We start from the raw sequence: 16,498 nt of genomic DNA, 5'->3' as shown, positions 1-16,498 counted from the left end.
TATGACTCATTGATTCTCCCAGGAGCACATGAACTGTCTTGTTTCAGAAAGTTTTCAAGCCTCTGTGCCAATCCTTAGTATGGCTGATGTTCTGAAGGAATGGTTTCTGAAGGAGTTAAATCAGAATAGTATTCACTGTTTTTGTTGAGAGTCTATTCCACATGTTCATTACTCCTTTAAAATGTCTTCTAATCTTCAGCCTCACTTGATAATCACCATGCTTTTGGTGGGGTAAAAAATTCAGAAGGTACCCCTGTCTAAAGCTACGGTATAAATTTATATTTATCTATTTTCTCCAACTATTATGCCATCTCTGATTCCTCTGTGAGGTCTTTCAATGAGTCATTACCTACCATCTCTGTGCATAACTCTCCCAAAAGTCGATTAGAATCCCTTTTGTCCTGCGCTGCCCTTCTCATAGAGCTGAGACTGCTCTAGCCGAAGTCACAAACAGCATCCTCTGTACCTATGTGTGGTTTCCCTCCTTGCCCTCTCTGCAGTGTTTGATATAGACTGTGCCATCCTTCTCCATCTCCTCTCCCTTGTATGGTTCCATTCCTACCTGTCCAAGTGCAGCCAACGCATCTCCAGTAATGGCTTTTCTTCCCACCGCTGCACAGTACCTCTGAAGTCCCCTAGGATTCATCCTTGGCCTCCTCCCCTTCCTCATCTACATGCTGATTCTTAATGACATCATCTACAGGTATAGGGTCATCTCCAAAATTTATGCCAATGACAACAAGCTCTATCTTTCCACCAAATCCCTTGATCTCCCCGTGCTGTTAGACCAGCTGTCCGATATCAAATCATGACTGAATATAAACTTTGTTCAACTGAGCATCAAGAAGCCATTGGTTTCAACCTCTAATTATTCAACACTCTGTTGCCACTGATGGTCTCCACCCACCACCCCCCTCACCCCGCCCAGTCACTCTCAGGTGAACCAAACGATGCAAAACTTTGGCATCCTGTTCAACCTAGAACTGAGCTTCAAAATTCACACCCTATCCATCATCAAGAATGTTTATTTCCACCTCCACAACATCGCCTGCCTCCATGCACAGCTCTGGCACTGAATCTCTCATCCATGCTTCTGTCACTTCTAGACTTATTTTTCTAATGCCCTTTTCTTCTTAAATTCTTTTTAGATTTCTAAATAAAAAGATGTTTCCGACTGCAATATATTGATGCAAAGAAAAAGAAAAGTGGGGAATATATCAGCATCATTCTATTGATACAATGGGATTGTGCGGTCTTGCCTGAACTCAACTCTGATTGAATTTGGGAATTCTGTAAATCAGGTCGCAGTGTTCAAACAGAACTGTATTTCTTTTGATTCTTATTTCAATATCATCTGTGAGGATACATTATGATTGTTATTTCGTACAATCACAGCTGCATGCTGCCAAACTCAAACTTATAGGGTTATTGTACCTATGATTTAGCAAGCGTTGATAATAAGCTAGGAAAAGTGAGAACAAGGAGATCTCTAGAGCAACTCTTAGGTGCAGTGGAATAATGTCTGTACTATTTGCAGATGGAAATAGGCAAACATTCTTCAAGTTTCAAATAAGACATTTTAACAATATTTTGTAGGACATATTATATGTCTCCATCGCTTTTACATCAGTCCTTTGCCAGCAGATTTAGCTGCTAAAGATTCAGACTGCAGAATGAAAAAGAAATTCACTAAATTGAATCAGTCTCATGTGTATTTCATTTATATAATGAAAAGCAAAAGGAAGAAAATCCAACTAAAATGTTATGACTAGAAAAAAGCAAAGCAATAAGAGTCAAAGCAGCAGTAAAACCATCAGCATAAAGCACAGACTCGTTAGTTACAAATGAGAGCATCTTGCTAATGGAACACTCACTCTTAGGACTACATACAGTAACAGAGCTGAAAATAGTCATTTCCCACATGCCCTTGTTAAAGTAAATGTAAATGTATTACCAGGCTGCACTCTTTGAAAATCCGCATTTATAGACCTAAATATTATCTCAAGAGCACTCTTTATTAAAATTTCAATGTGTTTTGAATGCCATAGTAGTGACAAACACAGATCACTTTGCTTTTTCACAATTCTGAAGAAACTTGCTTTACAAGTGATGGTGAAATAAGGATGTAAAGAAACCTGGTAAAAAGGCTCTGATATTTACGAGGAGGCGGGGAGGTGGGGAGGTAACAGGTAGGTGTAGCGGCCGGGAAACCTGGAAATACATGTTTGCCAGAGGTCCTGCCAAATTTAGTGGCAGGGCCTGATTTAAATTTTTGCACTCCATTTCCTGGCTGCAGCGAGCCAAATTGAGAGGCTGGCTGGCTGTTGGGCAAGAAGGCCTGCGACACCAGGCTGCAGCCAGGGAGCGTGGAGGAGGGAAGGAAGGGGCCGGAGAGATTGGTCAGGGACCGGAGAGATTGGTCGGGAGCGCCAGAGAGATTGGGGAGGGGGGGGGGTTCCGATCGTAATTAGATTTGCCTAGTGAGCCGGGGGGGGGGGGGGGGGGGGGGAAGCACACCTGCTCCTCCTGGCCCACAAGCAATGCTGGAAAAGCATTTACCTGTTGGATCTTGCCGTTCTTGCCTCCCTCCAACTGCCGGGTTTCCCGAGCCCTGGGAAACCTGGCCTGCAGCCATTAAATTTAAAACACAGCTAAAATTTGAGGCATGCGGTCTCATTAAAATATTTAAATTAGGGACCCATCTCTGGAGAGCAGGTTAGTCCCCCGCCTCCATTAAAACTGGTGGTGGGTTGGGATCAGGTTTCCCATTTTTGAATTTTTAACCACCTCCCCTCCCGCCACCGACACCCATCCTGGGGGGTTAAAATCCCCCCCCCCCCAATAAATTCCACTTAGCCCATATAGTTCTTTGCAAAAACAAGCTATGTGTCGTCAGTATGCTTTTCTTACAAAATTAAATTTATTCATTCAAGATATATCTCATCCTGTAACACACGAGACTCCTTCCTTGGAATAAATGGACTCCAAAGGGTAGAAACTTGGAAGAAACATTATTTATTTATGAATTGTATCATGCATATTTGCCCTCATGTATTACATAGAATTAACAGCACAGAAACAGGCCATTCGGCCCAACCCTATCAGCATAACCTTCTATTCCCTCATGTAGAAACTGACTGGTTTCTTCTATTAAAAAAATAAACAATTCAACAAATACTGTACAGTATCCCCAGTAGGATAAGAATTATTTTGATAAATCAATGGCTGAGCCACAATTACCAACCATTCTTTTTCTTTGAAATGTTGCTTATTTTATGTGTAGCTTCTAAAGTTATATTCCAAACATGATTATGTACATATGAGTCATGGATTTTTAAAAACTACTTAAGCTTACCAGGAGGAGTTTTAAAATTGTTTTGGAAAATGTTCCTGTCATAACATAGTAGAAGCAGGTCTTTAACAGTCTATCATGAAGTAAAGCCAGGTAAAAAAGTGTGGAAGTAATTACAATCTTACACACAGGATAGGTTTTCAAACTCAGATCCCTGAAGCCTAGGAGCTCTTGGGGTCATGAGACTTCTAGATGCCATCAGATTCCTGTAATTATTGATTTACTAGTACGATGCTCCTCTTGCCGTATACAAATAAAACACGTTTTCTACAATTATAGCCCGTTTTCCTTTGGATAACTGACACTGCTTTGGAAGTTAGGACAGGGGCTCCCTGGGAATCTGTCAATATTTGCAGGGGTTCCCCCAAACAGAAAAGTTGGAAAACTACCTATGTTCATAAATGCACCACTATAATAATTTATTGGTTTACAAATGAAACAAAATAGCTTTGGAAACTATCTATTCTTACTATAACCACATACTCTGGTAATAATCTTACAAAAGTGTTCATTTCTCTTTCAGTTTCTTTGTGCTTTCAGTCCCTCTCACTAGATTATTTGAAGTACTGTTTTAGTGTAGTAAAAAGCTATTCATATTGTCCTTTGAGAGCTGCAGATGAATATACACATTGCTTTTACGCATCAAAATTGGGAAAAGTGGGCTGCCACGGGTCTTTAAAGCTGGTTTTTAGCCAATGAGAATCCTGCTCTTCCAAATACAGCTCGCTGTCACCTTCAAAATGGGCAGTTGGAGGAGAAAGGCAGAAACATGATGGCTAAACTAAACATGTTCGGCTTAAAAACTCTTACCCTCTCTTTCTGCAAGACAAAACATCACATAATTCCAGGGAGAGGGGAAGGTGCAACTAACAACTTAGCCCTCACCCAAGCAGAGCACAAAGTCCTGTAGATTAATGGCCCAGACAAAGCCATGAGCAGCAGGGAAGGTGAAGCTGGTGGCTTATCTGAATAAGGCGTTTGCATATTACTTGTAACCCTTCATTCACCTAAGCAAATATTCAGCAAGCTTCACAACTTCAAGCTGCATTCTCAAGACAGTCACCTGCTAATGTCCAACCTCACCATGACATCGTAACTCTTATCCCCTTTCTCTTTCGTCTAGGTCCTTCTCAGCAGCAAGGGCTTCCTGCAGAAGACACTTCAGAGGAGGACAATTCTCCTACGGCTACCCCGTCAAGCGCTTTATTCCTCCCAAGCACCAGCATAGACATTAGGTTAGTTAGTGAGCCAGAGCAGTCTATATGTGGTGTAACACCCAGCATGAGTGAGCAGGTACTCGTAGCAGGGACAGCCCAGGAGAGAACTCTGCTGAGCAGGACAGAGATGTGTACTTCAGGGGCCCAGCCATGAAAAAAAAACTGTTTGCCTCTCACAAGCAGTTATACCAAGTATTGTAAGGACTGCCAAAGAATTTCAGCACTATGGCTGAAAGTATGGAGCCATCCACTTCCAGCCTGCGTGATATCATCTCACATGACATCAACACTCCGCAGTCTACCATAGCATGGCGACTGACAGGGACACTGCAGCCATGCCCTTACAACAGGATTCAAAGTCACCAGCCTTAACATGGGCAAGAAATGAATTAAAAGGCAACTGTTGTGTTTGGAATTAAATTGGCACTTTGGTCTGCAGTGTGGTTTTACAGCAGCTTCTGAGTCTGCATTGTCATTGATACAGAAGTTGGCTAAATGGTTTCAGTGTTTTTTAATGCAGGTGTAAAGGGAGTGGTGAAGGATGTAACAAGGACTGTTAATGCAGAGGGGCTTTGTGTAAGTTTTCAGGGCAGGTCATCAAAATCGCTAAGCAATTAACCGATCCCACACATCTCACTGCAAGGTGTTGAGGTGGCCCTCCTTCTTCTGCTGCTTTCTCACCTTCACTCTGGTCGTCTTCACCCAATGAAGACTCCTGCTTTTCTGCCTCCCTTTAAATGCAGGCTCCTCTGATGACAAGGTTATGCAGTATGCATTACACCACTGTGATGTGGGGGACTCTGGGGTGATTTTAAACCCTTAGAACAGGTGGGTTGGGGGCAGGAGGGAGTTGAAAATAGTTGTTTTTTTGGGTCGCAACCACAAAATTTTCGGACTTTGCATTCCCAGCGGGAAGCCTCTACTTTTACATGCCAACGTTAAACCTGGAAATAAAGCCTGGTTGCGGTCGTGACCCAAAAACCAACTATTTTCAACTCTCACCCGCCCCCAACCCACCTGTTCTTGGGGTTTAAAGTCACCCCCTCTATGTGGGGAATATCGAAGCAAGCCCACAGGAGACCTGTCCAGACATCTGAACCTCTGCTTCAGCATCCTTATGGTGTGCTCAAATAATCATCCGGATGGTCTCATGGCATTGATTATGCCCGTGATGCTCAGGCGTCATGGGCCAAGTGTGCAGTGGGTACCTCTTACCCCAGCAACCATCCTGCCGTGTTGGTGAAGGGTCGAATATTGGGGATATAGTTGACTGTCGCAAGATAAAAGCATCATGACAGCTGTCTGGGTACCTTGCACAAACGTGCATAATCCTGTTTCTGTGATCGGAGAATAGCTGGACATTAATGGAGTGGTAGCTCTTCCTATTCACAAATGCTGTTGACTGGTGCCCTGTTGTCAACATGTTGGCAATGACGCTCTAGACGCAAGGAAAACCAGCCACTGCTCCAAATCCTCTAACTCTCTCTTGTTGACTGTTGAGGTCAATGGGGAAGATGATGTATTGCTTAGCCCTGGTGAGCAGGACATTGGTGACCTGCTTAACTCAGCATTGTACTGAAGACTGGGATATGCTGGAGATGTCCCCTGCAACAGACTGGAATGTGCAAGTGGCAAATAAGTAAAGGGGTGTGGTGATTTGAAAGCCACTGGCAAAGCATGGCTCCCTGGTGCAGCAGGTCCTGTTGCAGGAAGCTACAACGGTCTGCAACAGACTGCTTGGAGAAGCGCAGCCTCACAATACACTGGTATTTAGATAGATCCAAAAACCTGACTATTGGCCTGTACACCTTGTGTGCTGGGTATTTCATCCTATGAGTATCCCCGATCACGTTCAATCAGAATAGGAACAGCTGCTGCTCATGCAGGTTACTGAGGTTGCTGCTGCTCTTCTTCCTCCATCAATGAAATTGGTATTAGCAGCACCTATGATAAGCAGAGAGCTTACTGCAGGTAAGCAAGGCAAAAAGTGTGAGAAAGAAGCGATATGGAAGCTGAACTCTGTCCTGGCACTTCAAACAGCACTACGGCATATAGATCCTGTGACCCAATTACCCGCAGGTGAGTGCCCCTTTACATACTTCAGTGGATCTGAGAAACCAAACCTGCTAGGCTTTATTGGTGGATTGGGCACTGGGCAGGACTTCGTGATTTTTGCATTAAAATAGGGTCCTTCCTACCTGCATCATAGGAATCCGATTTTCGTATATTCAGAGGCCCCTGTTTACCTCTGGCGGGCGTCTAGGACGACTAAAAAAACAGCTGCAGTTAAAATGGCGGCTATGGTGAGAATACAGCAGTCAACATGGATTTGCTAAGGGAAGTTCGTGTCTGACTAACTTGATTGAATTTTTTGAGGAGGTAACAAGGAGGGTCGACGAGGGTAGTGCGTTTGATGTAGTCTACATGGATTTTAGTAAGGCTTTTGACAAGGTCCTACATGGCAATCTGGTCAAAAAGTAAAAGCCCATGGGATCCATGGGAAGTGGCTAGTTGGATCCAAAATTGGCTCAGTGGCAGGAAGCGAAGGGTAATGGTCGACGGGAGGTTTTGTGACTGGAAGGCTGTTTCCGCAGGGCTCAGTACTAGGGCTCTGGCTTTTTGTGATATCAATGGACTGGTCAGGTGGGCAGAAAAGTGGCAAATGGAATTCCATCCAGAGAAGTGTGAGGTAATGCATTTGGGGAGGTCAAACTAGGCAAGGGAGTACACAATAAATGGGAGGATACTGAGAGGTGTAGAAGAACAGAGGGATCTTGGTGTGCATGTCCCTGAAGGTAGCAGAACAGGTAGATGAGGTGGTTAAGAAGGCATACGGGATACAATGCATGTATTTTCTAATCTACAATGCCCAAATGTAGAAATTTATTCTACACAAAGAATTACAGTATTGTACAGAAAACAGAACATTTCTCCATTTTCATTGTTCTCTGAATACAATTTAAGAGAAAATCAATGATTCAGATGATAAAGGTTGTACTCCGCAGTGCTTTTACCCAACCACCCCATTCCTGCCGGGCGGAAAGGTCAAGATCTCCCCCAATATGTCAACCGAATGTCTTTATTAGCCAAGGCATAGAATAAAAGAGCAGGGAGGTTATGCTACAACTGTATAGAACACTAGTTAGGCCACAGCTTGAGTACTGCGTACAGTTCCGGTCACCACGTTACAGGAAAGATGTGACTGCACTAGAGAGGGTACAGAGGCAATTTATGAGGATGTTGCCAGGACTGGAGAATTTCAGCTATGAGGAAAGATTGGTTAGGCTGGGGTTGTTTTCTTTGGAATAGAGGTGGCTTTGGGGAGATTTAATTGAGGTGTATAAATTATGAGTGGCCTAGATAGAGTGGCTAGGAAGGACCTATTTCCCTTAGCAGAGAGGTCAATAACCATGGGGCATAGATTTAGTGATTGGTAGAAGGATTAGAGGGGAGCTGAGGAAAAATGTTTTCACCCAGTGGGTGGTAGGGGTCTGGAACTCACTGGCTGAAAGGGTAGTAGAGGCAGAAGCCCTCATCACATTTATATGGTACTTCAATTACGCACTTGAAGTGCCGTAACCTACAAGACTACGGACCAAGTGCTAGAAAGTGGGATTTAGGCTGGGTAGCTCTTTTTCAACAGGCAGAAACATGACGGGCCGAGTGGCCTCCTTCTGTGCCACAAAATTTTCTACGTTTCTATGTTTGTACTCTGCAGTGATTTTACCCAACCACCCCATTCCTGCCGGGTGGAAAGGTCAAGATCTCCCCCAACATGTCAACCGAATGTCTCTATTTTGAGTCATTTTACAGTCACTTCGTCAGTCAGTAAAACAAATATATATTTTTCATTGTCACCAGATATTGTTACCATGCATTCCAGATAAAGCAAGGAAAAGAAACCTTCACACACGTAAGGTTTATTGTTGTGCAATAGTTGTCAACTGTACTTGATTATGAACTGAACAATGTATCACAAAGGATCTCCAGCTTGTTTAGCCAAGGTTAATTGGCATTCTGATCATCCTCTCCTTACCTCCAGTGAGTTGGTTCTTTTTATCAGACATCAAAAGCCTGTGTACTCTGAGCTCCTTAAGCACGGCACTGATCTATGGACAGAACATCTGCATGAGCAAAGGAACTGAGGAGGGACAAGCAACTGAGCAGATGTCACAGGGAAAAGAGCTATCCTGGGAGTCAAATGGACGAGCATAAAACACACAGACATGACCTAACTCAACATTAGACAATAATGTACTAAAATTCATCCTTGCTAGATTTCACACCTGACTGCACAAACACAAATTTAGTTATCAGGGGTTAATTGCATACTAGGAACAAAAAGCAAACCAGACAGAGTCTATTAAAAAACAATTATAATTACAGGCCATTGACACTTATGATCAGTGCCTGTGGCCAGCTCTAATACTGTTGGTAGAAACTACACAAACACTAGCTTTATTTCGAAAATGCTTCTGAAGACCAAAAACAAAACCCCAAAAGGCAGGTTGGTCATACATTTGCCGACATGAAAGAGTGATATGTAATGTTGGGAGACCTTAGTCAAGGGGTATAAAACAACTTGGGAAAAATATATAAATTCGTGATTGCAATAATTAAATTCATTCAGGACAGTCACTCTGCATTAGAGCCCTAATCCTCATGTCACAGAGGGAGATGATTTTTGGTCCAATTCCCACGCTGCTCAGTTTCCAATCTGACTTGCACCAGCCGGGAAATATCAAGCCGAGGCTGTTAATTTTCCTGCCAGGGAAAGAAAGATCAGAAGGCAGAGTTAAGTCAGTTACATAGGGACACTGGTGCTTGTCTGGGAGCAGGCTATTTGCCCATCCTGTCAGCAGCATAGGCATAAAGGCCAGAGTGAAGAAACAGGTACTAACCTACCATGAAAAATTTGATAAAAGTTAAAAAAGGTATTTAAAAAAGTAACTACATATTGACATTGTCTTAGAAAATTATGTAAATGTGGACAATAGTTATATGTTGCAATTATATGGCATGCTCAGTTACTTCCTGTTACAAGTACTTTCTGAATACTTAGGGTTAGCTCTTTCCTGCATGTAAAGCAATTGCTACATGAAACTTTAGCTCATTTAGATTAGTAACAACATACAACCACAAGCCAAGATATCCCACAGAAGGTTAAATTCTTCAAATGATTTCTTGATCTTAACAGCATTTACCAGGTGCACTCTATTTTTAACCTTTACAATATTGCAAGTTTATTCTGTATCTTTCAACAATGCATGTATTTTCTAATCTACAATGCCCAAATGTTGAAATTTATTCTACACAAAGAATTACAGTATTGTACTGAAAACAGAACATTTCTCCATTTTCATTGTTCTCTGAATACAATTTTAGAAGAGAAAATCAACGTTTCAGATGATAAAGGTTTTCAACAGCACCTTGCATTTATATTTGTAAACAATTTTACATCACCAAGTTATAGTCCAGCAATTTTATTTGAAATTCACAAGCTTTCGGAGGCTTCCTCCTTCCTCAGGTGAATGTTGTGGAGTCCACAACATTCACTTGAGGAAGGAGGAAGCCTCCGAAAGCTTGTGAATTTCAAATAAAATTGCTGGACTATAACTTGGTGATGTAAAATTGTTTACAATTGTCAACCCCAGTCCATCACCGGCATCTCCACATCATTGCATTTATATAGCACCTTTAACATAGTAAAACGTCCCAAGGTGCTTTACAGTAGCGTCATTGGACAAAATTTGACACCGAGCCATATAAGGAGATATTAGCACAGGTGACCAAAAGCTTGGTCAAAGAGATAGGTTTTAAGAAGTGTCTTAAAGGAGGGAGAGGTTTAGGGAGGGAATTTCAGTGCTTGGGGTCCAGACAGCTGAAGGCACCACAGTCAATTGCTTAACAAAACCCGATAAGGTTTTGAAACCTTACGGGACAATAAATTGCTTATAAAGGCAACAAAATGTTGACATAGCTTAATAACACGTCTGCTGCAGATGTACCTGGGGAAAAGCAAAACCACATAATTCCTTTGAAATCAGGAATTAATTTGAATAAGCTTCTGTTTTTGCTTCCATAACACAGAAATATGCAGTTATTTTACATCATTCTCAAATAAAATGATGCAAGTCCTACAGATTCTTGTTTGAGGCAAGGATTGTTTTACATAGTTTGCAATATTTTTGGGGGTAACTTAATTCGATAAATATTGACGTCTCAACAGTAATTGAAATCTTTGTATAAGCAGCTGAATTAAACTTTTAAATTTTACTTAGTGCAGTCTGCTCCGTTTTCCGGTTATACAGTGATGTAACCAGCGACGCTTAAAGGGATCGCTGGAGGCTGCCGAAGAAGTTAAGTTTTACTTTTTTTAAAAACTTACCTTAATATGGAACCGCGAGGGGCGGATTTGCACTTCCCAGCTTCACAGCAACAGTGCGGGCCACTGCCGGCCTGGACATGCCTGCCTCCCGTTCACCTCTCCCCCAGGACTTACCTGCAGGTCAGCTCCGTATTTGAATCAGCCGGATTTTCCAGGGCCCCGACCGGCAAGTTGTATCAAAACTCCGATTGGCGTCTGCAGCTCCCCGGTATTATGGAAATGAGGCCCAAAGCCCAATTTCCAGTAAGCCTCGGACCGCCTTCTTGGGGCACATGTTGTAGGCGTGCTGCTCACTTCACCCCAGACCAATTTCCCGGCAGTTGAATACCACTTGACAGTACATTTTATCCATTTTCGACTGATCATTAATCACATTTTCTCAAATACTACTGTTGAATCAACAGTAAGTCAAACTTCCATACTATCACCTGTAATTGCTTTTACATTTTAAAAGTAAACCTTAAGTTAAAATATTAATGTGATCTTTGGCACTGCCAGTCACAGCTGGATCCGTGATTGCTAAATTGGGATTATGAATACTCATTGCAGAAAGACTGTTTGCTGGTCTAAAGGTGTTATTATCTTTATTCAGTCTGTCCTGATGTGGACTGTAACTTTATGGAAGATTCACGGTTCCAAGACAATTTGATAATTTAAAAATTACAAACTATGTATTAAAAAAAAGTCCGATTGTGAGTGGGAAAATGTTACCAAATGCTTGAGGTAACTTTCCAATATAAAACTCTCTTGAGCATTATAGAAAACAGATGACAATTACATTTGAGCCATTGCTCCAGATTATTTTATTAAAAATAAACAAAGCTCACTACAGCTAATAAAAAATAACTAAAGCTCAGATTCTCTGTTGGGAGGGAAATAAAAATTTCAGGAGCTCTCCATCTTCAAAGGAATAAAATCAGAACTCAAAAATAGATGGATAGTATTATAAATAGGAGCACTTTTAGTAATGGTTAGCTGTTTACTACAATACAATGCATTCTTTTAGGTTGAAATTGAAGCAAATAGTTGAGTTATTTTAAAATTTGAATAGTCTCAGAGGACTTTGTACACAGATTATTATATCTAATGCTACAAAATGGGAGTATTTAAATGTCAGAACTGTATTCTGGAAATTTAAAACCACTTAGGACAAAGGAGAGTAACAGCATAATTAAAGTTGCAAAATCTAAAGAAAGAATTTGCATTTATATGGTACCTTTCATCCTCAAGATGTCCCAAATAGCTTCACAGCCAATGAATTACTTTTGAAGTGCTGTTATGTAAGCAAATTGTAAGATGCTACAAACAGCAAATGAGACAAATGACCAGTTGGTCTGTTTTGGCTGTGTTGGTCAAGTATAAATGTTGGCTAAGAGATAAATGTTGGCTAGGACACTGGGAGAGCTCCCATTCTTTGAATGGGATCTTTTATATCCGCCTGAATAGGCAGACGGGGGCCTCAGTGTTAGCATCATCCAAAGCACGGCACCTCAAGAATGCAGCATTCCCTTGTATTGCATTGAAGTGTCAGTCAGATTATGTGCTGAAGTTCTGTAATAGGGCTTGAACTGAATCTTCTCACTCAGAGGAGAGAGTATTACCACTGAGCCAAACTAACACTTAAAAGTATAGTGCAATTATTTTTAATAACGTATTAAAATACTCCGGTCTAACAAAGTCAAACAACAGAAACCCCCTTTTTTGATAGTTTTCATCGTATTGAGTGCAGTAATCTTGTCTCAAAGTCACTGATGGCACAAATCCAAAGTACTTTGTATGAACTTGAAATAACTCCATAAATTGCAATGTTACTTTATTGTAATACATGGATCTCTCTTAAAAGATTCTTACAAAATATTTTAAAATCCCTTTTCCCTCATAGCAGTCAAATTAATTTGACTTTATAAAGAATCTAAAATACAGTAAAGAGTTTTAAGCCCAATATAGAAAATTGTTGGTCTATTTATTTGAATTTTGTAACTTGTAAACTAGATGTCACTTTTGATCCCCCTACTTGAGTAGTCATAAGCTTTTACTACTTAATTGCAAATAGAGAAATGACTAATAAAAGTAACCTTATAAAACATAATCATCAGTTATCACTTTTATATCTCAATTAACCCTGTGCTCTAGTACATTATATTGGGAGAACTATGTATTCACATCTTTTTTAGTGGTATTATGGATTATTTACCTTAGAAGACCCTACAAATAGCATGGATAACACTACCATCAGCAGACACACTTAATATTCAAACACAGTGCTACAGCATTTGTGCCCATTATTTACAGGATTCCTTGCATTTGTAGTTTTTTTTTAAAGTATTGGTATCCAATGGCACCTATTTCAAGTTTCTGATTGAAGGTCAAAGCAGAGTGAAGTACATTTATTTGACTTTTATGATTGTTTGCGTAACTATTAGCTTGGCTCAGTGGCAGCACTAATCTCTGAATCAGAAAGTCATGGGTACAAGCTCCACTCCAGGACTTGAACACCAGGACTTAATCTAGGCTGATATTTCAGTAGAGTACTGAAGCAGTGCTGCATTGTTGGAAGTGCCCTTTCAGATGAGGTGTTAAATCAAGGCCTCATCCACCTGAGTTGGCAGACATAAACGATCCTTTAGCACAACCTGAAGAGCAGAAAGTTCTTCCGGTGTCCTCACCAGTATTCGTGCCTCAACCAAAACGACCAAAACAGATTAAATGGTTATTTATCTCATTGATGTTTGCAAGACCTTGATGTGTACAAATTGCCTGTCTCTTTTACCTATTTTACCTATGTAACAATAGAGATTACACATCAAAGTTATGCACTGGCTGAGAAGTACTTTGGGATATCGTAAAAACATGAAATGTGCTATATAAATGGACGTTCTTTCTTTCCAACTGTGGAATCTGGAATATTTTTCTGTTTAATCCTACTCAATTCAATTATTTGTAAATATTAGTTAGTTAAAAAGTTTGTGCTGCCTTATTGCAATAGTTCCTTTCTGATATAATTTTTTCCCCAAAAAATTAGTATAGGCACTGACAAACTAGCATCATAAAAGGAACACTCCAGAACAAGCCTCTATAACGATTAAGACCAACACAAAAAACATGTACACTCGACAGTTAGTCTTTGGAACAGAGAAACCATTTAATACTAATTCCACAGTTTAGGAGGCTGGAAGAGTTGAGAATGTTAGGCAAGACAGATCCTGAGATATTACGTATCATCACTCATTTCGTGTACCTTTCTTGTTACCACCTAAGGTTTGCAAAAAAGGTAAACGAGTCAAGGAAAATGATGGGATTATAAAAAAACAGGAGTAAAGAAAGGAATAAAACAACTAATCAATATTGAAAAGCCTAGAATTAGACAAAGGATACCAATAATTTTTGTTCTTCCATTGCATGAACAGATTGAGAGAAATAGTCAAGCACAGTAAAGGGAGAAAGTAAGGAATTACAAAATAAATTGCTTAAAATTTAAACAGACTAGCTGAGGACATCAAAGAAGGAGGACAGGATATAACTGAAACAAAGTATGGAAATGCAGGAGCATGAGAACATTAAAGACAAAAAGGAAAAGTAGATTTTGATTCTGGAAGTACAAAGGTAAACAAATAGAAGCAAAAGGAAATCACGTGCTGATGGACGGATCCTAAAAGTTAATTTAAGATACTTACATTGAACAGCAGATCTGCACAAGTGGAATAATGATTAAATAAACTTAAGAATTTAGTCTAATATAACATTTCACAGCAAGCAACACAGACCATTAGCAATGCTCTGAGGTATTTTATACATTTGGAAATTGGAGCACAGTTCTTTTAAAAAGTGCCAGTGTACAAAAATACAAATAGTTTGTGTGATTAGATTTAGTTAATGCATTGGAAATCCATTTAAACAAAACAGATGCCAACTGTTCAGACTATGATAAATAACCCAATAATTTATTCACAGTGTTTACCATATTACAGCAATATTCATTATATTTCAACCCAAATGTTAATCAAGCAAACCAAGACTATTTGAATCAATGTGCTGAAGCAGAATTTTTTTTTTAAAACATTTTTTTTTAATTCTTGTTTTGGGAAGGGAACAAGTGATTTCTAGAAAAACCATGAAAATGACACATGGACGGCTATGGTGCAATTAACTTTAGAAAGCTTAGTGAAGATGAATTAAAAAAAGATAATCAAAAACTTAAAATCCGAAATAAAAACAGAAAATGTTAGAAAGGCATAGCCTTGAGCAAATAAAACTTACAACTTTTCAGTGCAATACTAGTTTATCTAACTAAAAATACCTTCATGCAGTTGAAACCACATGGCTCATACAGCTGCAATACTTCAGTAATACCTTACATGTGAGATACTAAATTTATTCTACTTTTATGAAGTAACAACCTGCCAGAACTACTTTCTCACAAGCCACCAAAAGTTGGGAAAAAAATTCAAACAGATGTGTGCTGCCACTCAGCAACAGCGAGTGCCAGCTGTAACCATAGCAACTCATTCCTAATAACTGCTGCTGAGCTTTTTGTGGCATCAGTACAACAAACAAATTACGCTTACAGTACACAGCAAGCACAATTTAATAATCAAACACCCTCACATTGGCAGTCATCTGCAAGCATCCTTCCTGAAGTTACCTTGCCCTATTTCCTTCCAATTCTCTCTTTCCTGAACCTCACCCTCAAAATAAACTCTCATACCTATAATCCATTATCACACCTTGACCTTGCTACATCTACAAAATTATGATCACCAACAAAGCTATCATTTCTTCACCTCTTTAACTTACCTCCTGATAATCCCTCTAGCCTCTCTGCCCTGTGAAAAAAAAACTAACTCATTCAATAGCACCCTCTCCAATTTCCAGCTCCCTCTGCTTTGGTCCAACGTCCTTACTGATTTCAGCACCTCTATCAATCTGCTCAATAATTACTTTACCTCCACCTTCGATGACCTCATCCCCATCAGGTCCCTGATGGTATCCCACCCCCATTGTTGCTGCCCGCAATCCAGACCCCTCCCCTTCCCCAATATCAAAGCCATCTCCATGTGCTGTATGACCAATCTGGCTGTCCATCTCAAGCAGTGATATCTTTTCCTCTTTGGAGCCAGATTCTCTTATTATTTCAGGACAATCTCAAACTTCCTCTTCATCGTGACTAACCACCTCCTCTGACCTCCCTCCCATCCTTACCTAGGTTTCTAGATGTTGCCTCTTAAAATCAAGGTTGCCTCTGCCTAACTCCTCCTAGCGCCCCTCTCCCACACTGCAGCTGATCCTCTTATATTCCTCACTATTTTCCTCCATGAAAGCCACCATCTGCTCCCTCCACCCTATTCCAGTCTAGCTCCTGACAACCCAAATACTCCTATTTGGCCTCATATAGGCTAACATTACTAACTTTTTCCTTTCTTCAGATATTGTTCCCACTCCTTTTAAGCTATTAGCCATCACATCCTACCTCCTTTAAGTCCTCCTTGGACCCCTTTATCCTCACAAACTACCACCCTATGTCTAACCTGACTTTCTCTGCCA

At 40.5% G+C, this 16,498-nt stretch overlaps 1 protein-coding gene across 2 annotated transcripts in view; it reads right to left on the bottom strand.

The window, feature by feature from the left end:
• ak8 (adenylate kinase 8) overlaps positions 1–16,498 on the bottom strand; it is a 112,144-nt gene that overhangs the window by 71,702 nt on the left and 23,944 nt on the right. The gene's annotated exons all lie outside the window — the stretch shown is intronic.

This window comes from Heptranchias perlo, chromosome 31 (genome assembly GCF_035084215.1).
Source record: "Heptranchias perlo isolate sHepPer1 chromosome 31, sHepPer1.hap1, whole genome shotgun sequence".
Taxonomy (NCBI): Eukaryota; Metazoa; Chordata; class Chondrichthyes; order Hexanchiformes; family Hexanchidae; genus Heptranchias; species Heptranchias perlo.
Note: the sequence above shows the minus strand (reverse complement) of the source record. Positions and strands in the feature narration are given on the sequence as shown.